This window comes from Pelodiscus sinensis, chromosome 9, assembly GCF_049634645.1.
Source record: "Pelodiscus sinensis isolate JC-2024 chromosome 9, ASM4963464v1, whole genome shotgun sequence".
Taxonomy (NCBI): domain Eukaryota; kingdom Metazoa; phylum Chordata; order Testudines; family Trionychidae; genus Pelodiscus; species Pelodiscus sinensis.
In genome coordinates this window covers 56,217,698-56,242,043 of record NC_134719.1, presented here as the reverse complement: position 1 = coordinate 56,242,043, position 24,346 = coordinate 56,217,698, and the positions used below count along the sequence as shown (strand labels likewise).

Sequence of the window (24,346 nt, the reverse complement as noted above, 5' to 3'; positions counted from 1 at the left end):
AGAGCAGGGGTGGGCAATAATTTTTGCTAGGTGGGTCACTCCAAAATTTTGGAAGGTGGTCAAAGGTCGCACTTTTCTTAGGAGGGGGTGTGATGTCTAGGATGGAAGCTGGGTACAGAAGGGCACATGGGGTAAGGGACTGGGCCGCAGGAGACAGTGTGAGGTTAGCCAGCATGGGTTTGTGAAGAACAAGTCATGCCAAACTAATCTGATAGCTTTCTTTGATAGGATAACGAGCCTTGTGGATAAGGGAGAAGCGGTGGATGTCATATACCTAGACTTTAGTAAGGCATTTGATACGGTCTCGCATGATATTCTTATTGATAAACTAGGCAAATATAACTTAGATAGGGCCACGATAAAGTGGGTGCATAATTGGTTGGATAACCGTAGTCAGAGAGAAACTGGAGAAGGCTCAGAGAAGAGCAACAAGAATGATTAAAGGTCTAGAAGACATGACCTATGAAGGAAGACTGAAAGAATTGGGCTCGTTTAGTTTGGAAAAGAGATGATTGGGAGGGGACATGATAGCAGCGTTCAGATATCTAAAAGGGTGACACAAGGAGGAGGGAGAAAAATTGTTCTCCTTGGCCTCTGAGGCTAGAACAAGAAGCAATGGGCTCAAACTGCAGAAAGGGAGGTTACAGTTGGACATTAGGAAAAACTTCCTAACTCTCAGGGTGGTTAAACACTGGAATAAGTTGCCTAGGGAGGTTGTGGAATCTCCATCTCTGGAGATATTTAAGATCAGGTTAGATAAATGTCTATCAAGGATGGTCTAGATTGTACTGAGTCCTGCCATGAGGGCAGGGGACTGGACTAGATGACTTCTTGAGGTCCTTTCCAGTCCTGGTATTCTATGATTCTAAATGGATATAATTTTTTTTTTATCATCTATAATCAGTGTTTTGGTAAGTGAAAATGTTTGGTTTACCAAAACTGAGTTTTGATTAAAGAGCTTACCACCATTTTGATAATGTTTTTAGATTTTCTGGACAAAAATGGTTTGTTTGTTTTTTAAATAGGACAATTAAGAAACTTTTTTGGGGAAAAAGACTTCATAGCTCTCCTTAGTAGTAATTTTATAGTCTCTAGCTTATTGAAAGAAGTTCTGAGGAAAAAAAGCAATTTTGAAATGAAGGGTAATATTAATTTTATTTTTCTGTCTAATTCTGGACATCCTCATTAATTCAAGCTGCATGGGACTTTACAGAGATGATATGAAGGCTTTCTAATTCAAGCTGCATGGGACTTTACAGAGATGATATGAAGGCTTTCTAAACTCCTTAGGCAGAATGAACCGAAGCAACCTAATTTTGCTGCAGTATCATAGAATCCCAGGGCTGGAAGAGACCCCAGGAGGTCATCAAGTCCAGCCCCTTTGCCCAAAGCAGGACCAATCTCAGCCAGGGCTTTGTCAAGCCGAGACATAAAAACCTCTAGGGATGGAGATTCCACCATCTCCCTAGGTAACCCATTCCAGTGCTTCACCACCCTCCTAGTGAAATAGTTTTTCCTAATATCCTACCTAGATACCCCCCCCCCCACTGTAACTTGAGATCATTGTTCCTTGTTCTGCCATCCATCACTACTGAGAACAGTCTCTCTTCATTCTCTCTGGAACCTCCTTTCAGGAAGTTGAAGGCTGCTATCAAAGCCCCCTTCACTCTTCTCTTCTGCAGACTACATAAGCCCAAATCCCTCAGCCTCTCCTTGTAGGTCCTGTGTGCCAGCCCCCTAATCATTTTGGTTTAAATTTGCTTTAATTTAAAAAATGTGTCCAAATTTGGGAAGAATGTTTTGTGATTCTTCTCCTTCCACCCAACCCTAATCGATTTCACTGTTTAATTTCTGTATTTGTCTGGTTACAGTTTGGTAAGTATACATTTCTAAAATGCAGCCTCAGGGCCCACTGTGTCTTGTGGAGCTTTCTGAGAATGTCCCAGTCATGGCCTGGTGAAGACAAAGCTGATTGATCACTAGTTTTTATTGTTAATAACTGCAAACAAGCAATTCTTGTTAATTTGTAATAGATACTGTATTCTGGGCACACTAATCTAGTTTTATATAAACAATCTATATAATTATCAATGCAGATTTGATTCTGCCCTCTGTGTTCCCGTGTCTGGATGAATACCTTTCAGCTAGGTTCTGGGGCTGCTGAAGTCAATGGGAGCTTTGGTATTGAGGTTAGTAGGCCTGGGATTTGACTTTCTATGTTTAAGGGCAGCTTGGGAAAGCAACCATTTTGAGGAACTTTAATTGTATATTAAAAGGGACTCTAGAAGGATTTACTCTAGCTTTAAAACCCTTAACCCCCCTCCCCCACAGTTCTATAAAAATATCTTGGGGTGGGGGGAATATGTTTCTTTACCAAAAAACCCTCGGTTCCTTTCAGTGGGCATGCTGCTTAGGTTGTGTGGTGTGCACATGCTCTCATCTATTGATGCTATCCTAATCAGGGAGGGAGGGGTGTTTTTATTATGTTTTCCCCATGGGAAAAGAGATTCAGAGCAGTAGCTGGGGCCAGCAAGCCAGCAGGTTGCTCAGCAGAACAAAACATCTTGAGCATCAGGTCTCCTTAAAGGCATTCTCCCAGAACCAGCACGTGGGCCAGGACAGCTAACTCTTCCTCTGCCCTTGAGCAACTATTGATGGATCAACAGCTGTGGCCACTCTATCTCTACGTCGGTAATCACATGACTTGGCAGTATGCAAGGTGATTTGAGAGGCAGGTTGCAATGTAGTAAGGCAGAGGGTGGGTGTAGCTGATTGTGAGCTTATTAAATGAGAAGAAGGGAAGGTATCAGGTTAGCTATTGGTTAGAAATGGGCATTAAAGGGTTAAGCAGTGCTATAAGGTTGTGAATAAACAGGTGAGGTCTAAAGAAAAAATGTAGTGTCAAAAAACAAAAATAGAAAATACTGATAACAAAAATAAAAGGGTAAGGTATGTATATCAGAGCAGATAGGTGTGGCTTACATGGGTATCACAAGACTTAGTCAAGAATTAATTTAAATGTGGGGGAGGAAAGGCTAAGATTGAAAATAACAATGCTAAAATGCTTCCCTCTCTTCCTGGTGCTCCCTGTGTCAGGAACTTGTTTTATTCTGTGCCTGTAAAGCACCACTATATTTCGGTGCTATTTAAATACTAGTCATAATACTCACTATATTAGTGTTCTTCCCTGGCCTTCCCCCCCCCTCCTTTCTTTCTTTCTTTCTTTCTTTCTTTCTTTCTTTCTTTCTTTCTTTCTTTCTTTCTTTCTTTCTTTCTTTCTTTCTTTCTTTCTTTCTTTCTTTCTTTCTTTCTTTCTTTCTTTCTTTCTTTCTTTCTTTCTTTCTTTCTTTCTTTCTTTCTTTCTTTCTTTCTTTCTTTCTTTCTTTCTTTCTTTCTTTCATCCATCCATCCATCCATCCATCCATCCATCCATCCATCCATCCATCCATCCATCCATCCATCCATCCATCCATCCATCCATCCATCCATCCATCCATCCAAAAAAGAACATCACAGTAGCAGTTTGCCCAGGAAGTAATGAGGGCAGATCTTGTACCCAATTAATGTGCAATTTGATTGACTTTGAACCAGGAAGGAGAGAAGGAAAATAGAAAACTCAGTATAGTACAGGGAGAGGGATTTTCCACAATCCTTATACATTAAGAATCAAAATTAAAAATATTGTAAATATTTTTCATTTGTGAACTGCAATGTTTTTGTTCAACATATTATTCTATTGATTCTTATTTGGTCTACTTTTCAAGCCTCTGAAACATTACTGTTCTATTTATATCACGTGGAGGCTGTGTTTCTCTCCTGTCCTCATCTCCATTCTTTGTTCCCCAGTGTTTGTTTTCTCTCTCTTCTTCCATTGGCTATTCTTCCCTTAGATGCTCAGATTATTGTTCTTTTACCATAATGCATGAGATGTGTGGCAGACACTTTTCAGATGCTCATGGATGATGGTTTCTTGCTCCAAGGAGCTTGCAATCTAAAGACAGGCAAGTAGACAGGGCTAAAGGGGAATGATACAGGAATAAGAGGCAAATTATATACAATGCAAATACAAGTCAGCTTTAAGCAAACTAAAAGCAGTTTCGCAGAAATGAGTCTGTAAGAGGGACTTAAATGTGGGGATGTCAGCATTTAGACAACTGTACAATTAGCTGATAAACCTGGGTTTATTGGTTAATCCCATCAACTACACGCACCCCCCTCCCCCCGCTGCCTCTGTATAAAGAGGCAGTGGGGATGGAGGTGGGAACCAGTGCCCATGAGGAGCCAGCTTTTAAGCTAGCTCCTCACGAGCACCAGATCTTGTGGAGCTGCCTGCCACTTCCATCCTTGCACTGCTGCCTCTGATAGAGAGGCAGCAGCGCAGAGGGTGAGGGGGCCAGGCAGGAGAAAGTACATGCAGGAAGTTGGCTTTCAAGCTGTATGTCTGCATGTATCAGCTCCTATGGAGCTGTCTCCTCCCCCTTACTACCTCCCACAGAGACAGCAGGGTGTGGAGGAGGCAGGCAGGAGCTGGTGCTCGGAGCACCAGCTCCTCCTGCTCCCCTTCTTACGCTGCTGCCTCTATCACAGGCAGTAGGGTGGTAGAGAGGGGAGGGGACAGGGGCTACTGTCGTGGAGCAGCCTCTCTCCACGCCAGGCCTGGGCTTGCTTCGGACAGAGGCTGGTCCATTGATGGCGGCATAGCCTCTGTTTGTGGGAGACTTGGGGCCCTCCCCCCACGGATAAGGGCTGCTGCTGCCTCTATATCAGAGGCAACAGTGTGGGGCAGCAGGCGGGAGCGGGTATGCATGGGGAGACGGTTTTTAAACTGGCTCCCCTCATGGACCAGTTCCTACCAGCTACCCCACTCACTAGGTGTGGGGCTGGGAGTGCACTGGCTGCTGGACCTGCCCTTGGGGACTATAGAATAATCGTGTAACTGCTAAGATTTAATGCAGTTACACGACTATTAAATTACATGCTATCTGACATCCCTACTTAAATGTGGAGAGACGAGGGGCTTTGTGGATGAGCTCAAAAATGTTCGACTATGTGTAAAGGGCTGTTTGAAAGAAGGCCTGTAGGTGATACAAGAATTTGAGATCTGATCTTGTGAAACTGCATGTTGAGTAACTTTATTATCTTGACTTCAGTGGAGTTATTTGTAAGTAAAGTTACTGATGTGCATTGAGCAGAATTGGGACCTGTAGTCCATGACCCACCACTTCTTCATGGCTTGCCAAATGTGTAAAATAAGGTTACACATTATTTTCTGAAGACTGCAAATTACTTTTTGCTATTTTACTGTTCTTTCACTCTTTCCTTGTAAAATGTAGACTAGCTTCCGCCCCCCCCCCCCGCAATTTCATTTTCATGATGAAAGGATACTTTATTCTTCCTTCCTTATCATCTCAGTACTGTACAGTATACATTTCAAGCTTTTTACCCAAAAAGGGCTGGTAACATGGGAAATGAGCTAATCCAGCTGAAATGGACTGGAGTGAGCACATTTATCACTCCCTTCTACTGGATAGAAAAATGATGCACCTTATTTTATACAAATGTTAGGTTTTAATACTGCCACTTCCACTGCAGGTTCCCTTTCAGCTTATGTGATAGAGCAGGGGTGGGCAAAAGGGCCTCTGCAGGCTGGATGCGGCCTGCCAAGCAGCGTGATCCGGGCGGAGGCCCTGCTGCTCCCCCGCCCCCAAGCCAATTAGGACCTGCTGTAGATCACATGGGCAGAGCCAGAAATTGTAGGCTAATCCACAGTGTTCCAGTGTAGTGTTTTAACTGTAGTGTTCTCCTTCTTTCCTAGAATTATCCTTTTCTTTCATGGAGGAGAGAACCTGCATGTGGGTTGACCTCCTGAATCAGCAATCTGACTGCAAGATTGGTAATCCACATCCTCTTTCCAAGAATTCAGCCCATTCAGAAAAGTAGTAATAGTTGTTGAAGCATCAGTAGCACTCAGTGCTACTAATTCTGACTCTGACCTCTCCTTTTCTGGAGGCCTAAATAAATAAAAAATTAATACCTCCTGGTATCTTCTAATTTTATCATTTTGAGTTAATAAGTTCATATGCAAATTCAATTGGATTGAAATTATTATTGGTGCTTCTTTCTATTAAAATGTAAAAAGCAAAAATGTGCACATGAGCTTCTTCAAAAGAATGTGAGAAGCAGATGAATAAGGTGCATATAAGATCACAACCACCTTGGACACAAGGCTCTGACTTTATTTCTACTGGCTTCCTTACATTTGGAGTAGGTACTAAACATCTGCTTCTTGCTCATGTTAAAAAAAACAAAAAGAGGAAGGTGGAGGTTCTAAATGTGCTAATTGGCTTTTAGTGAAATCAAAGCAACAGTGGAAAGACTGCTGTCAAGCATTTTAAAATTCAAAACCACTCTAAACTTAGCAACCTGAATCTAGTTAGATAGCATTTTATGTAAGATCTGGGGTGATCGGTGGAAATGAATAATAGTAACGTCAACATCTCCATCTGTGTCCTCCGCCTTCCTCATGTAATTTGAATTTTTGAAGGTCTCTTTGGTTGTGTTTTAGTGGTAGTAATTGTCTCATTTTAGTGGGTATCAATTTCTGTTTCTCTTGTCTGTCTTCCTTTGTGCGGAGGCAGACTTAAGACAGAATGAAAGGGCAAACTGAGGTTAAACAATAAAAACTTTAACATTTTATTATTTATTTCCTTGTTTAACAAAATAGCTACTTAATTTATATGGGATTAGGATTTGCTGGGTCTAGCAAGATACCAGAAAAAGGAACCAAATGGTAAACACTACATAGCATTTTATGAGACTTTATTTTGTTGTTTCAACAGTGAATCATCTCCATTATGCTATATCCATCTGTCTCCTAACTCTCTATCTGTATGTGGAAAAAATCTGTTCAAATAGGCTAAGACTTCAAAGGCACTTAGAAGATTTGTATGCTCAATTCCCATGAATTTTAATGGGGATTGGGCATCTAAATTTCTTAGGTAGCTTTGAAACTTTGTTTTAGCACTTGGAGATTTTTTAAAAAACTCTTCTGTTGTTTATGGGAAATTGAGTTTCTTCCTTTTCTGTTCCAGTTCCACACTGCACATCTTATTTAAAGAGGAAAAAGACAGCTTGTTGATTTTTTTTCCCCCTCTAGTATCATTCTGTCATCCATTTCACCGAACACCGTTGGCAGGGTCATTAATGTAGAACTTAGGAGCAGTTGTTTGTAGTTAGAACCTCAACTTTTGCTTTTCAATGTACTGTATCTAGGTTTGATGGCTCCTGACCGGAAATTTAAAGGTCAAACTTTTAATATGTCTATTAAATATTTTGCTTCCTTAAATAAGTATTCTGAAATGGTTCTTTCTTTCTTTTCCCTTCACTCCAACCCTTCATCCTCAGAAGATACAGGCAGTCCCCGGGTTACATGGATCCGACTTACATCGGATCCCTACTTACAAACGGGGTGAGGCAACCCTGCACTAGCTGCTTCCCCCCAGCAGACCAGGGAAACGCGGAGCGGCTTTTCTCAGCAGACACCTCAGCTTGAGAATAAAGGACTGAGGGAAGTGAGGTGTGGGAGAATAAAACTGAGCTCTGGAGAAATGTTTGGCTAGAGTTTCCCCTACAATATGTACCAGTTCCGACTTACATACAAATTCAACTTAAGAACAAACCTACAGTCCCTATCTTGTACGTAACCCGGGGACTGCCTGTAATGGCAAGTGTCAAATGCAAAGTACTCCACTTATGAAGGAACAATGAGTGTCACAAATACTGAATGGGAAGTGACTGTCTAGGAAGTTGAACTGCAGAACAGGATCTAGAGGTCATAGTGGACCACAAGCTAAATATAAGTCAACCGTGTGACGCTGTTGTGAAAAAGCAAACATGATTCTGGGATGCATTAACAGGAGTGTGTGAGCAAGACATAAGAAGTCATTCTTCTGCTCTATTCTGCACTGATTAGGCCTCAATTGGAGTATTGTGTTCAGTTCTGGGCATCACATTTCAATAAAGATGTGGAGAAATTGGAGAAGGTCCAGAGAAGAGCAACAAAAATGATTAAATGTCTAGAAAACATGACCTAAGAGGAAAGATGGATAGAATTGGGTTTGGTTAATTTAGAAAAGAGAAGACTGAGAGGGGACATGATAGCAGTTTTCAAGTACCTAAAAGAGTATAATAAGGAGGAGGAAGAAACATTGTTCTCCTTGATTTCTGATGATAGGACAAGAAGCAGTGGTCTTAAATTGCAGTAAGGGAGGTTTAGCTTAGACATTAGGAAAAACTTCTTAAATGTCAGGATGGTTAAACACTGGGATAAATTGCCTAGGGAAGTTGTGAAATCTGTCACTGGAGAGATTAAAGAGCAGGTTGGTTAGACGTCTACCAGGGATGATCTAGACTGTACTTGTTCCTGTAGTGAGGGCAGGGGACTGGACTTGATGACCTCTTGAGATCCCTTCCAGTTATAATATTCTATAAGTACAAAATAATGGAATAGGAATAAGTAATTTAGAAGTGGTGGGTGGATGATGACAGAAAACAAAAATTTCTCTGATTGAAGTATTGCTTGCTGTAAAATAAATCGGAGGTGAATGAAGCAGAAACCAGTACTGACATGTTTTTTCTTTCTTAAGTATTCTGTTTATGATTTCTGTCTAGAACCTGTTTTCGGGGCCCATAATACATTAGAGTAAAGAGAACACTAAGATTGATGAGTTTGCAAATTGTATACGCATGGTGAGATCAATGAAATTATTAAATAGATGTACTGTATCTAGGAAATGGATGGCAACCCCTTTGAGTTCTAAATATTACAATAAACTGTAACAAATAGTGGTAATTTTGCTCTGTGGAACAATGTTGCAATGCATGGTACAGGCTAATAATCTCATTAGATTATGAAAATATTTGTATAAAAAAAGATGATCATGATCATCAGAGTTTCCTAAAAGTTTCATGGAGAGAATACAGGCATAGTTCTTCAGATGAAAATTTACTCACCAAGGTTTTTCTGGATATTTCACAGCTTGATGGAGCAGTCTTTCTGCATAGTTTTTATACTCGGTATTGCTGCAAAAATGTCGCTATGTACTGAAAAGTGGACAAATGTTAGCCGAATGCAGATTTGGGGGAAATTGGCATTGAATTGTTGCCTTTCTGATTTTACAAGCCTCATCATGGGTTTCATAGCATATGCTACTTAATTCATCTGCATACTAATACCCTTTCTCCTGTGTGCTAGCAGCCAATACAACTCTGTCATGGCTGTGTTGGGGGACGGCTCAAGAGCTAATAGTATTCCAGCTGTTCAAATGCAAGTGGTAGTCCATATTGGTTATAACGTTGCTTCATCGTAGTACTCATCATTGAGCTAACACACTACACGATACATAGTACTCATTATTTAAAAACTCTGTTTATAGAAATGTGATTTATCTGGTTTAGTGTTATTTGGCTGTGTTGCTGGCCCCTGATGAAGGGAGAATAGCAGATGATGTGAGCTAATGATATAATGTGGTGTAAGTTCTACAATATATCAACACACTCATCGTTTTACAGTACTGATGTTCTCAAAAATATGGTGGTTATGCAAGCCCCATACAATCCATTTTGCAGGAATCCTGCCAGTCTATGCTCACTCCACAGAGTTGTCTTCCTGGATCTTGTCAATAAGAGGAAGTGATCCAAGTGGCTGTTTTAGAACATTTAAAAGCTTCACTTTCAGCTTTTTTGAACACGATGATAAAAAAACTGAAGCAAAAATGAAACTCTTGAAGCTGCTAATGAGGCCATGGAGAAGAAGGGCTGCATGCAGTTTGGTGTGTTGATTAGATTAACTTCGGTATGAGTTGAAATGTTCCTGCAAGTTTTTCATCATCTTCAGGCATGATTTTTGACATCTGGATATTTTACATTTAATTTTTGGATTATTTTTTAATAGTGAAATTTGTTCATTCTAATGAAAACAAAAAAAATCTGCACATCTTTTGCAACTTTCATCCATTTTAAAAATCAATATCGTTACCTCTATAATGTTCAGTATGCAGAAGGGAATATTATGGGCCAAATTAAATACTGGTAATAACTTCCTGGATACTGTATCAGTTATATTACATCTGGGATGAATTTGCATTGATATCTCCAGTTTAAACAGCAGTGAAAGCCAATAAAGAGATAATCTGCAATTTAGGAGTCTGGATTACAGATTTTACCTTACCTGTCTTTAATTTGTTTACATGGCTATTAAGGAGGAGTATGGCAACAGAATGGGAGAAAGGGAATACTCCTGGAGCATTGAATCCTAAGGTCCCTGTTACGATGATCAGGGAGAGACTAGACACATAAAGACAACGGGAAGAATGTGAGACACATTTACATTTAATTTCTATCTCATTGGCTATAAATAGGTGATTTGAAGGGGCTTGGGATCATGGCTTTTTAAGAGATCATGCTTTTAGATTTATCTTGTGTAATGCAAGGTGGACAATACAACTGTTATCATCCACTGGAGCTGGCCAGGAAATGGGTTTTGTGTCCCATGAAAATTTGAAGTACCTGAAAATGTTCCTGTTCCAAATCAGAATGAAAATAGAAATCTCAAATTTCTCAAGCCAGAAATCTGGAGAAGAAAACCCAGCCTGAGTCAATTGAAACTTTGATTTTCATGATTTTCAAATGCTTTGTTTGGATCACTTTTTTTATTTTTAAGCTGTTTTACTATACTTCACTTAAAAATTGAAATGAAAAGTTGTTCTGTACCAGAAGATTAGAGTTTTGTATTTAGAAAAGGTCAAAACATCATTTTGATAATTTCAAAACTTTTTCATAATTTTTACAAGTTGACTTGAAACTGATCCTTTCCTGCAAACAATGAACAATATTTCATCACAAAATTCCTCACCCATTCTACTGTCCATGATTTGATTGTGGATGAGGCCCCTGACTTTCCATATATACGATATTTGTTAATAACTTGGGTGCCATGGTGGCACGCTTCTGAACAAGTGTACATGATCTCAATATTGATGCACAAGACAAAACCCCCTCCGCTCATGGATGGAAAATCTTAGAGGGAACACTGCCCACCACTATGTCCACAGGTTTATGTGAAAAAAAATCTCTGGGAGACAATCCTACTCCCAAGGAAGACCATGAGAGTCGTGCTTATTGACTTCAATTGGTATCTTATTTCTAACCATGTCCACTGCTAGTTATGAGTAGTTTTTCTTATGACTGGATGTCACAATAGATAATAGTTTTGCAGCGTATTTTGCAGTAGATCTTTAGTTCTTCCTTCACTGCTTTAGTTATGAAAGGAATCCTGCGGCCCAGGGGCTGCCACATGTTTTCATATGGCTTTCACAATAAGTTAAATTAATGCTAGGTTAAAACCATAGGAAAAGAAAACAGTAGATTTATGGCGTGGGACATCTAAATTTCTGGGAAAAATACAGTAATGTTTGATATGATTTTGTTTTGTTTTTGGCTTCAAAACCAGTTCTGAAAAATGCCTGCCAAATATATTTTACTGGAAAACTGAAAGGCTAATCATAATTGCCTGAAAAAAAAACCATTTCTAGAATATGGCATGTTATGTTGAATGATGATGATGACAAACATATTTGAAGGTGAACTGACTTGCCCTTTAGTTAAATAAACACATTCAGTTTCAGTCCTATATTGTGAGCTGACTACATGCATACGCAGCTGGCAAGCCTGTATTTAAGGTATTGGTTATGTCAGGCCTGGGCAAAATACAGCTCACAGGCCGGATCCAGCCTGCCAAGCCACCAGATCTGGCCCGCGGAGGTATCGGGGAGTCCCAGGCAGGCTCCGCAGCTTGCCCTGTGCACCGTGCAGAAAAGTGGCTCCAAGGCTCCGTTTCTGTTTTGAAACTGGAGGGGAGGGGGAAAGCTTTAGGAGCCGCCCTGCCCCCTGCACATTCCCATTGGCCGTTTTCTGGCAGAAACCAACCAATGGGAGCTGCTTGTTAGAATAACAGGCAGCTAAGACGAATCTCGCCCCTTCTCATGGGCTCAGTGCTTCTTGAAGCACATGGTCAGGCAAGCAGACTGTCTAGCTGGGAAACATTTTAAGCTCTGCAGGCAGGCTAGTTTGGCAGCTGACAAGTAAGTCTCTTGGCCACAGCCTGCTTCTGGCCCCCCAACCCTTTCCTGCTCCAAATCTCTGCCCCCCTGCCTCCCAACATACCCAAACCCTCTGTCCCTCTCTTACATCCATACCCTCTCCCAGATCTGGCACTCCAATCTCCTGCCCCACATCACAATCCCCTCCTACTCTAGGTCACATCCCAAACCCCTGCACTCCAGTCCCCTGCCCTAGGTCACAACCACCTGCTTCATCCCAACTCCCTCCCAGACTCCAGTCTGCCTCCTGCACCCCAATTCCTTACCCCAAGCTCCCTTCTGCACCCAACCTCCATCCCAGACCCCACATCTTCTCCATTAATATCATGGAAGAGGGCAGACCTCGACTACTTTCCAAAATCTTGGAGTGGCCCCCCATCAAAAATTATTGCCCACCCCTGGGTTAGGTTGCCTTGGATTGCTTGTTTGACTCAGTGCAGCAAAGCACTTAAGTACATACTTTAAACATTGAATTCAGTGGGACCTACGCACATGTTTAAGTACTTTGCTGAATAAGGATGGGGTATTGAATTGAAGTCTATGATTATGTCTACATTATGGGATAAGGTTGAATTAAGATACGCAACTTCAGCTACATTAATTGCGTAACTGAAGTCGAAGTATCTTAACTCGACTTTTGGCGCTGTCCACACTGCAGGAAGTCAAAGGGAGAATGCTCTTCCTTCGACTTCCCTGACTTCTCGTGGAAGCAGGACTATCTGCATCGACACTAGCTGGAGTGTCCCTTTCAGTTCGAATTAGTGTGTCTTCACTAGACCCACCCATTCAAAACCTGGAAGATTGACAGCAGCAGCTTCGTTCTTCTCTCTAGTGAAAACATACTTTAGGTGGTTAAGAGACTGAAAATTATCTTGAAGTATAATGGTCCTTAGTGGGATTTTTAAAAAAATCATTATTATCAAAGAATCCTCTGCAGTGATTTTGGAATTCTGAGAATGTGTTCTATTAAAGTATTTGTTATCAGCAGAGACAGGAAAGAGAGGAAGGGAATTACAGTTAGAAGATGGGGATATAGGGGCAAGTGTAGTAAAGCCAAAATTGGAATACTCCCCACTTTCAAGTGCAGCAAATGGAAAACCCATTCCTGACAATGCTACCCTTGATCAAAGCTGCAAACTGTTTTAAATCAGGGGAGTTTAATGTGATAAATTATTTTTGTTAGAGCTTAAATTATCTCTGTCCCTGATGGAAATGATCCTACAGGAAGTGTCTTTTAATCCTAGAATTTCAGTTCCATCTGACTGTATTCAAAGCAAGTTGGATCAGTTTTCAAGGTCATTTAATCCAATAAAAGACTCAAACCCTGAATTTCAGACCCAGAGGTCTTGGGCATATTTTCCAGATGCTTTCTACAGAACACAAGCCGCCTTGTTCGTTCAGTACATTATTACTCCCAAAAGCATGTACATAAATGAATAATATTGAGGAGATAGGTATTTTCCAAGGGTTATTCATAGTAAGGATCAGAATACACTGAGGTTGCAGACTTGCTATCAGGAAGTGTGTTTACAAAGCAGAGAGGTGAAGGACAACAGTAGTAAACCATGTGCTTTCCTATTTAAGCAAAAATATTTTGAACTACCAAGGAGGGAGGCAGTATTTCCACTTAGTTCCTGAGAATTATGTGGAGTGTGTTAATGCTGTAGCACAGTGTTTCACGTAGGCAATTTTGAAATTAGCATGTCCATGAAGAAACGTCATTGTGGGGGTTAACAGCTTTCCTCCTTCAAATATTTGTATCTGTTTGAACTATTCTTCTAAAGGCAAAACATGTTCTTCAATAACATTTTTATGAGCCACAAATATAAACTCTTTCTTCCAGGGGTGCTTCAGTTGTGTCTATCCTAGAGGTAGATATGAATGGTTAACTGGTAAACCTCACTCTTAACGTGTGAGGCTTATTGGTTCTGGTTAATTGGTAGGAGTTGGAGCAGCTCCATGTCTGTGTCGGACAGGGGGCTGTTCCAATATTGCAGCGCCTACCTCAGGCAGGGGCTGCCTGTGAGGCTCGCTGTAGGCAGGGGCTGCGCAGACTGTCCAGAGCAGCCCTTTTCTGCAGCAGGGGAGGCATCCCTCTACCTGCCCTCCCTTTAATTGGCTAACCAGTTAAACATAGTGTTTAACCAGTTAATCAATTACACGGGATTTTACATCCTTAATCAGAAGCAAAGAGGTCATCCCAACCTGTCCAGTTCTGTGGTAGAATTTTTAATACGTGGCTCTTGCAAATCCCTCTTAGAACATTCCACATCATTATATGATTCACATTTCCCTACAGAAGATTAGTTCAGACTGTGGCCTGGTCTACACTGAGAGTTTAGGTTGACCTTAACTGCATTAGGTTGATTTTTCTAAACAATAAGTCCACAACATGAAGGGCCATTAAAGTTGACTTCAGTACTCCTGCTTTTCACAAAGAGTAATGGTAAATTTGACCATGCATGGTCCAGTTTAGGGCAGTGCAGACATGGCAGTGTGAAAGTTGACATTCTTAGCCTCCAGGAGGTGTCCCACAGTGCCCTGCTGTGACCTCTTTGACCAGGACTTTCAAATCTGCTGCTCTCCAGATGCACAGGAAAAGCTCAGAGGAAAATCTGAATTTCATTTCCTGTGTAGCCAGCATGGCAAGCAGACCTCAGAGGAGGCAGCACACCTCCACAGCACACCTGACCATGAATGCCTCGGGTTGCAAATGAGCACCAACATGGAGTGTACAGGAGATCCTGGACTTCGTTGTGTGGGGAGAGAAATCTGTTCAAGAAGAACTACGAAGCAGCAAAATAAATGCTGATATCTATGCCAAGTTCACATAGTAGAGCATGGAGGAGAGAGGATAAGGCAGGGACTCCCAGCGCGCAGTGTGAAAATGAAGGAGCTAAAGCAGTCATACCATAATACAAAGGAGGCAAATGGAATAGGGATGTTAAATTGTGGGTAATTGACTAATCAAATAGGTTTTTTTGCATTGACTATTCGATAGGGTGTCTCCACCTTTGAAGTGTAGAAACAGCCCTAAGGTTGTTGCTACTCTTTAAAGACGAAAGCGCCACATAGAGCCTGGGATCAGCTGGGGACTCCCCGCTGTCCCTGGGCTCTGTGTGGTGCTGCCTCTTTGAAACGCCCGGCGTCAGGCTCCTCCCGGCGTTTCAAAGCGGCAGTGCTGCGTGGAGCATGGGATCAACTAGGAAGTGGACTCTGTGTGGCACTGCTGCTTTGAAACGCTGCTGCAGGAGCCTGGTATTAGGCCACCAAACTGAGTCCAGCTGCTCTCCTAAGATCTCTGTGGTGTACCTGCTGCATTGTGGGCGCTTAAGAGCAGAACTATGGCCTTATAAAACACATCCCTATTGTCTTTAGACAGACCTTCTTTTATGCTGTAAGATTAGGTTTTATGCTCTACAATGTATCTCCTGTGAAGTCTGCCCTTCACTTTTCGTTACAGCAGGTGCAGCAGTGAGCATGCTGCACTTTCCCCCGGGTCTTTCGGATGTCCAGCTAGCACACATCTGAAGGTGAAACTGGAATAGGGAGGACATATTCTAGATGCAAATCACACTTATTCTAAAAGGCATAGAAAGAGTCTTGAAGAATAATGCATTGCAAAGTTAATTATTTAAGTTAGTAAATAGTTGATTCATTCAGTCATATCCACATCTTCATCCACATAACATTTCTCCCAATAAGCTGTTTTCCTTTTGATATGTCTTTATTGCAACTAAGCACTGCTGCATCTTCTACTTCTGCTTACACTTGACATGTTTATCTTTTTTACCCAGGGAGCCAATTTCTTCAAAACATTCCAAGATATGGGTTTCTCTTATGCCCAGAAGCCACAATAGGGTTGTTTTTTTGTGTGGGGGGGAGGGGTTGGCAAAAGTGTGGGGGAATATAGGAAGCTGTGTGTGTTCTGAATAATGTCTTCCCCTTTTCTTTCCAGTCCATTGTACTGTTCCTTTCTATGTTGCCGCCAACCTTTCCAATATATTGTGCCTCTGTCTTAAGACCGTGTCTTCACTAACTCCTCTGCAATGTTTGACCAAGGTCTACCACCACGTAAGCACAGAACAAAAACATTCCTCTCCTGCACATCTTTCTTTGCACATGTTACTTTTTAGTCTGCTGAGAATCAGGAATTGAAAGCCTAGAACTTTGAAGAAGCAAGAGCTAGTAGTTAGGCTGGACAGACTAGAGCAGAAGTGGACAATAATTTTTGCTGGGGGGGGCACTCCAAGTTTTGGTAAGTGGTCAAGGGCTGCACTCTCCTATGGAGGGGATTCAGGGCCTGGGACAGAGATTGGGTGCAGAAGGGAGCTGAGGGTAGGGGACTGTGATGCAGGAGATGGTGTGGGGTCTGAGGGGGAGTTTGGGTAAAGTAGGAGGTTGTGACGTGGGGTAGGAGCTTGGGGTGCAGTGTACAGGATGGGGTATGGGTACAGGAGAGGATTCTGGCCTGACGGAGGGTTGTAGGAGGTGGTCTGGGAGAGAGTTGTGACTTGGAGGAGAGGCCATGCAGAGGATTTGGGTAATAACCTAGGGCAGGGGAAAAGGGATGCAGGGCTGTGAAGGGGGGTTTTGGTGCAGAAGAGGATTTTGGCTTAGGAGAGGGTATTGGTCGGAAACTGACCAATAGGAGCTGAGAGATTTTGCTGGGGGGCAGGGGCAGCACGCAAACCCTCCTCTTATGCCGGAGCAGAGAGCCATAGGGAACAGCCAGCTGCTTAAGCGGTGTGAGCTGCTCTGTGCTTGAAGGTCCTGGCAGGGCAGCCTGCAGGCCGGATCTGGCCGTTGACCATACCTTGCCTACCCCGGGACTAGAGCCATTATTTCATTTTTATGAGTTTGTAAGTGTACGTGTTGCATGTTTGTGGTGAGGTTTAATTGTAACTTTTGTTTTTAAATGAGAAATTTAGTATTGTATTGATGATTTTTTAAAAATAAAAACATCAGATTTAAATAAGAAAATATGATTTTTTTATTTAAAAAAAAAATTGATTTTTACCCACCGTGCAACAAAGTGAATACTGAGAAATTGGGAAGGGGAAATGATTTTTTGTCAATGATATTCTTGGTTTTTTGGTTTGTACATTTTTATTAACACCTACATATAGTGTGACTACTGGATTGAAGACGTTTTGTAGACAACAGATGGAGTTTGAAGAAATGATTCCTTCCGAAAAAGATTAAATGTGGAACTGGGATTCAGGGGATTGCATTCTATTCCTAACTCTGCCATTGACCCAGAAGTCACCTAGCCTTTTTGTGCCTCGGTTTTTCAAACAGGAAGCATATTGTTGGATAAGGAGGTGTCTTCTTTTTTCATATCCAGTTTAGGTTATAAAAGTGGTTAAACTTTGTTTAAAAAATGCTTCTGTTTCTCTGTAGCAGCAAAATAATAATGTTACTGTATTAGAACATCTTCTCTACAAATACTGAATTATGCCCTGTGCATTGTAAACAAACCTGAAGGTCATGTTAAGCAATTGCAGGCAGGTTTCTCTGTTCAGAATAGGTCATTTGACTGTTTCCCTGAGGGAGTGCCATTTCATTGAGCTGATTGTGTTACTTGTAAGAATTCAGTACTTCATCTATTAAAACTCAAGTCCTGCTCTCTAAGTGATAATTTTGGAGGATGGTAGGCAAAATGTGTATACACCCTAGGATTCTTTCAAATATGATTATGCTACTTTGATAATGTTGTACATGGCAGAAAACCAAGGTTATTTTTGATCAGTTGAATAGACATATTTATAGCTCTCATGCAACAATTTTTGAGTTGTTTGTAAACATAAAGAGGATTTTTTCACTTGATGTTTCTCAGTGTTTCCTGCGTTGCAAAATAAACATTTAAGAGCCCAATAAATTGTAGTCTCAAGAATTTCCAGATTCTTATCCGACTCTACTGTTTCTCAGAATCTTTGGCATTTCTAGGCAAATCTGTAGAGCCTGCAAATTAGGGATGTTAAAATGCGTTTCAGTAACTGTAACCCCTGAAAATTTAAGCAGGTAAACAGTTACACGCAGGGTGGCATTTGGCTACCTGAGAGCCTGTGCATATGGGGAGCTGGCTTTTCATATGGCTCCCTGCATGTATTGGCTCCTGCCTGACGCAACACTGCTGATTCTGATACAGAGCCTGCGTGTAACCATGCAGGTTAACGGATGAGCCTGTACTTGGCAGAAACTTCATCTTTTGTTTGGAAAATTTATATATCTATAGTTTTACATTTTTGTTTACTTTTTATATGCAAAGTCATAATGGGTGGGTATGTTTTTTATCATCTAAATGAGTTTTAGATATGAGTTTTAGATATTAAACAACATAGCATGATATAAACTTTAATAAAGAATGTGTTGTATATTTTGAGATAAAGTTTAAAATTGTCAAAGGACAACATTTAAGTATATTTGAAATGGCCTAATTTACATAGGATATCATAAGGAATTGAAAAGGTGGCCTCAGCTCCTAACCTCTTAAGCCCCTATGTGGAGATTTCAGTTTTTACATGCTTAATTTTTTGGCTGTTAGAGATGCCTGGAAAAATCATGTTTCTGCAGAAGTAGCATTATACATAGAACTATACAGTAGCTCCTAATCCTGCTCCAAGCACCGCCAACACAAGAAACTCTGTATTGTTCTATGTTGAAGGATTCTTGTACATTAGTCCCATTATTTATTTGATTATACAAGCCAGAAAAAAGCCACTCCCACTTCATTAATGTAGATATAACTCAGCCACATATTGGAGTCTGTGCTATTAACATATACATATGTGGGGCTACATCGTTGGTTTATATAAGCAATAGCTACATATCATATACCATAGGATTTAGATTGGAAACTCTCTGATGCAAGGACTGTGCCTCTCCATCTTCTCTGAAGCACCTAGAGCACCCGAGGATGATATAAATAATAGTGATAAATAACCAGGCCCTTATTGTATCCTGAAGATCTTTGAACAGAGTGGATCCTCCAAGTGTAGTTTTCCTCTTGCTCCCATTACTGCATACACTTCTTGCAGGTGGGGTTTAGAGCAGTGGCCCCCAAACTGTGAGGCACACCCCCTAACCTGAGATGGAGGAATGGGGGAGGGGAGAGGACGGGGATGCAGTGGCATCTTGGGTTTTAGCTCCTCCCCCTCTTCCAGTCAGCCCTCACATCCACTTTCAGTCCAACTCCTCTGCTGAGCCAACTGTACATTAATGGAGAGGAGAATGAGGACAGATTCCATTACTAATTAGAGCCATGGTGTCCAATACTCTAGCCTCTAGCCACTGTTTGGCTGGTTGGCTTGAGCAATGTGGCCAGTTGAGTATGGCTAGTTTGCTATAGCAGTATAGTGGCTACTGCTTTATAACTGATTGGACACCACAGGATTAAAGGCTGATGCAATGGGGTAAGTTTGGGCAACAGTGGTTTATGCGAGGTTTATGCAAGGACATATGCGGTGACTGGCAGATCTCTGTCCAGTTTTGTAGGCAGAAACTCTAAACTCATGATAAGGGTGTACAGGCAGTCCCCGGGTTACGTACAAGATAGGGACTGTAGGTTTGTTCTTAAGTTGAATCTGTATGTAAGTCGGAACTGGCGTCAGCCGCTGCTGAAACTGGTCAGTTTCAACCGTGGCTGAATCTGGATGCCAGTTCTGACTTACATACAGATTCAACTTAAGAAACCCAGGCGTCCCCAAGTCAGCTGCTGCTGAAACTGATCAGCGGCTGATTCCAGGAAGCCTGGGGCAGAGCAACTCTGCCTCGGGCTTCCTGTAGTCAGCCGCTGGTCAGTTTCAGCAACGGCTGACTTGGGGATGCCTGGGGCAGAGCAGCTGGGGTGCTGCTGGGTTGCTCCAGTAGCGCGGCTCCTCGGTGAGACTGGAGCAACCCAGCAGCACCCCATCTGCTCTGCCCCAGGCGTCCTGATTCAGCCACTGCTGAAACTGACCAGCAGCGGCTGAATCAGGACGCCTGGGGCAGAGCAGCTGGGGTGCTGCCGGTTTGGTCCAGAGCGGCGCTGCGGGACCAACCCGGCAACCCCCAGCTGCTCTACCCCAGGGGTAGGCAAGAAAAGCCTGGTCTGCTGGGGGGGGGGCACTAGCTGCACCCCCCACAGCAGACCAGGGAGACGAAGGTGGTGGGACCGCCCAAGTCCTCCAAGGCTTTGCTCCGTCTCCCTGGTCTGCTGACCTGGGAGACGCGGAGCAAAGCCGCAGAGCACGCGGGCAGCGGGACAGTCCAGGCGCGCCGCGGCTGTCCCACTGCTGGCGTGCTCCGAGGCTTTGCTCCCCATCTCCCTGGTCTGCTGTCCCGCTGTGGGCGTGCTCCAAGGTTTTGCTTCCCGTCTCCCTGCAGACCAGGGAGACGGGGAGCAGCTTTTTTCGCCCTAGAGGACGGGGGCGGCGGACCGCGACGGGGACCCTGTAACTCGGGGACTGCCTGTACTCCTCTACCTGTAGTGTTACTGCAAAATGGAGAAGGGAATTTTAATAGAGCTCTACTTTTTAAGCAAACACAGAACTGGCTTTTTTTTTTAATCAATCCCAAAGAAATTGGGATGATTTTTACACAGTACAATATTTCACAGAAAAATTGTACCTTTTTTGTAATGCTGTTTGTCCATAGTAAGAACCTTTGTTAGTTTCTGATGCTGGGCTGTTTCATACTAACACTTTAATTGTCAAAATATTCATATAAAGGTTGGGGCAAGGGAAGGCATATAATATAACAGTAAGAAGGGAACATTCTGCTGTAATGGGAAAAACCTAATGATAGAGCAAAAGAGGAATAATGTCAGTGGTATTTAAAGGGGTGAAAGCTTGACATTTGCAGTCTGTGCTTAAGCACAGGGTCTAGTCATATCATCAGTTCAAATTAAGAATTTAAATTCATATTAGCCAACATAAATATTGTGCTTTTAGTGTCTCTCTTGGTAATAATTACAAGAACTAAACAGAATCACGAATCAGATGTCTGATGAATCCTTAGAGAAATTCCAAAAAGATCATTCTCAAGCAAGAGCTATTTTTAACTTAAAAAAATCTAGCAAAAGCAAATAGCTAATAAAGATGAGAAACTGGCAGAGCAGCACAGCATGTCACAAATATTTCAGGCTATTTCTAAACATCTCAAGTTTTAGAAGTGAAAATAGCATGATTGTGATATACTGGAGCTAAAGAAGATATCCTTAGATCTAGCCTAAACGGTTACGGCATTTTAATTTGAAATAATTCAGTGCAGTAAAATAAATATGATTTTCCATCTCATATGGATTTCTGAATATACAGTAAGAGTGATTAGAATCCATTAATGTTGTGAATTACAGTTAAGTTGGTTCTGTAAACACTTCCTCATCAGATTGCAATCCTTGATCGGTCCCTCTGCCATTAATTAAATGTCTGTAAAAAAAAAAATCACTGGTAGACAGAAAAGATATGTCAATATAATGGAGCGGGGTTCAGAATGGTAAAATATAGTTTAAAAAGCCAAGCATTATAAAGACTATATATGAAGAGAATACACAAGAACTTCCTATTAAATTCCAATAGTCTCTTCAGGGTCTAAAACTGATACTCAGACCTCAGTGGTTCAAGAGCCAATTTAGCGAATTAATAGTGTGAAAATCATTGTTTCATTTTTGTATATACACACACATATACTCACAGTAAAATGACTGACCAAGTATTATTTTTTTATCAATTACATTGGTTAATAACATGATAAAAGTATCCTGACTGGTTAATAACTTGTTAGTTAATTAAATCACACAGTGCTTATGAGCTGCAAAGAGTCACAGGTGATGCATTAAAGAGCCACATTGAAGAGTTTGAGTAACATTGGTCTAAAAATAGTATACGCATAGCCGTACCCAGATGGAAGGGAGTCATTCTGTTAAGTAGACACGGGCAAATTTAAATATATAAAACAATTTTTTCTTTTTTTTAACCAGGAACACACTATGATTATTTTTCTAATATAACTACTCTTACTAATTTGCCTTGTGCAATTTGATGTTTTGTTTTTGTGGATAATATTTATGATAGCCACGGCTTTGTACTAATGAATCCCAAGGCTTATTTTTTAATTTATGTAATGAATATAAATGTAAAAAAAGCCCAAAGAACCCCCTATTAGAATAACAATATTAAATACACCTTAAAATTCTAAAAGTTATCCCTTGCTTTAGGTTTCTTGGTATGTGTGTTTTCTTTCTACATCTGATTCCCAGTTGTAAGTTCTTCATGACATGGAATGTGCAAAAATGTTGTGCAGTGAAAATATATTGTTAATGAATAACAAATAAAAATGGTTAACTTTTACTTACAGAAAATATTTCCATGTAGAGTAAAACCTGTGCTATCGGGAACTTAAGCATCCGGAAACTGTAGAAAACGGTAAATTTCTGATGTTAGGAAAAGCAAAACAAAAAAACACCAAAAAAGGAAACTGGCCCTTTAAGTTCCAGGCCGCTCCTCAGACAAGCGTGCAGCATGTACCTGGAGATGGGGCAAATGACAGCCGGAAGCAAGCAGCAAGTATCTCGGCTTTCTCCACAGCCCCTGGCATCCCAGCAGGTCAGCCCTGCTGTGGCTCCTGCCCCACCGCGGTAGGTCATCTCTGCCTCCTGCCCCCTGGCTTCCACCACCCCTCACCAGGCCACATTCCGCCCCCTCCCCTGTGGCTTGTGCCCCCCCCCAGCAGGCCACATCCCAGCCCCCGCACAGCTCCCGTATCCTCCCTCCTCCCATAGGCCCCACACAGCTCCTGCCCTCCCACCTTCAGATAACCAGAATTTTTAGGTTACCGTCACACCCTAGTCCCCAGGCGTGCTGGATAACACAGGTTTTACTGTAGTAATGTTCTGTATATCAAAACAGCAATGTAACTAGCTCCAAGAAAGCAGCACTTTTAATAGCTCTCAAAATTGAGGTTCTGCACAACCCTAATTTAACTTATTGGAACACAACTGCTGGTTAGATGGTTAGTTACAACAGTGTTGTCTTGTCAGTAGACAAATAACATTTTAGCTGCTGCATGGAAAAGGTGTAGAGAGCACACTTCTGATAATCTGAAACTATTCTTTGGTTTGAGGTTCTGAATTTTGCTCTGAGTTTTTTAGATTTTAATTTGCCTGTGTAAATCTACTACATTTTTCATGATTTTAAATAGAAGCCAAATTGTAGTTTCACCTAAGTTCTTGCAGCCACCAAAGTTTCAGTTGCTTTTCTCTTTTGATTTGAAAGTTTGCACAATTCTAACTGAGAATTTTTCATGCTATATTATGGCATTGCAAACTTGTAGGCACTCTCTTCTAAATTCAAAACGTCAGTTCTAATTGCTAACTTTAATTTCAAAACACAGTACATTATCATTAAAAACCCAAATGATCTTAATTTGGTCTTAAAAACCAGATTTTGATAAAAGATTGATCAAACTTAATCACTATCTTAAGATAGCATAGGTTGAGATGTAGGATATTTTTTCAGCTATTTAAATGCACATGGAATTATTTCCAAAATAATTTTAATTTTTTTTTGTTTTTATTAACTTTTTTTGTTAATTTTACAGATATAAGTTAACTAACACGTTTTTGAAATAGCTTAAAGTAACTAGGAAAATTAAAGCCTTTGCTTCCAGTTAGTGAAATGCAGGTCCCGTATCTTAATTTGTCAGCAGAACTTCTTGTTTGGAGGAGCATTACTATCTCTTTGAAGCAAGAAAAACTAGCATCTTCTGGTTCCAGAAGTAATGAAGTTGGGACCAGAGTTTTGAAAAACCGTTTCGGAAATATAGATTTACTGTACATTTGTTTCTAGTAAACATTTTGATTAGCTATCTGAGGCATTTCTAACTAGTCACTACAGTTTACCCTTAAGTATATATAGATAAGAACTGATATATATCCTGAGATATGTGAAAATGCACTGTGCTACTGACAGTCTTACAATCACACTAGCAGAAAGAGTGCTGTGGAGAGGGGTAATCTCTGTAGCATGGCTCCTATAGTAATTCTTTAAAAATAAACGTGCCACAGTTCTGAAAGGGTACTAGCTACAACCTGGTTTGGAATACTGCTGCAGCAAGCAAGCTCTGCTCCTGTGTTGACAGGGTGTAGGAAGCATCCAGGGAAGTTCTGGATCTGTTCCTTTTCCACAACAGGTGACTTTAGGAGGAGG

The 24,346-nt window shown here is 41.3% G+C and overlaps 1 protein-coding gene and 1 long non-coding RNA gene across 3 annotated transcripts in view; one reads left to right on the top strand and one right to left on the bottom strand.

The window, feature by feature from the left end:
- The window catches only part of C9H1orf21 (chromosome 9 C1orf21 homolog), a 191,859-nt gene that overhangs the window by 25,876 nt on the left and 141,637 nt on the right, over nt 1-24,346 (top strand). Inside the window, exon 2 of one of the 2 annotated variants that reach the window (XM_075936771.1) lies at nt 5,816-5,893. The exons of the other annotated variant lie outside the window; for it this stretch is intronic. The gene's annotated coding sequence lies outside the window, so the exon portion shown is untranslated. The remainder of the gene's footprint in view (nt 1-5,815; nt 5,894-24,346) is intronic. 2 annotated transcript variants of the gene reach the window in all.
- LOC142830616 (uncharacterized) lies at nt 21,459-22,791 on the bottom strand. Its single transcript, XR_012906030.1, has 3 exons — nt 22,667-22,791; nt 22,495-22,552; nt 21,459-21,568 (listed from the first exon to the last, which is right to left on the bottom strand). It is a non-coding gene; the product is annotated as an uncharacterized LOC142830616 (long non-coding RNA).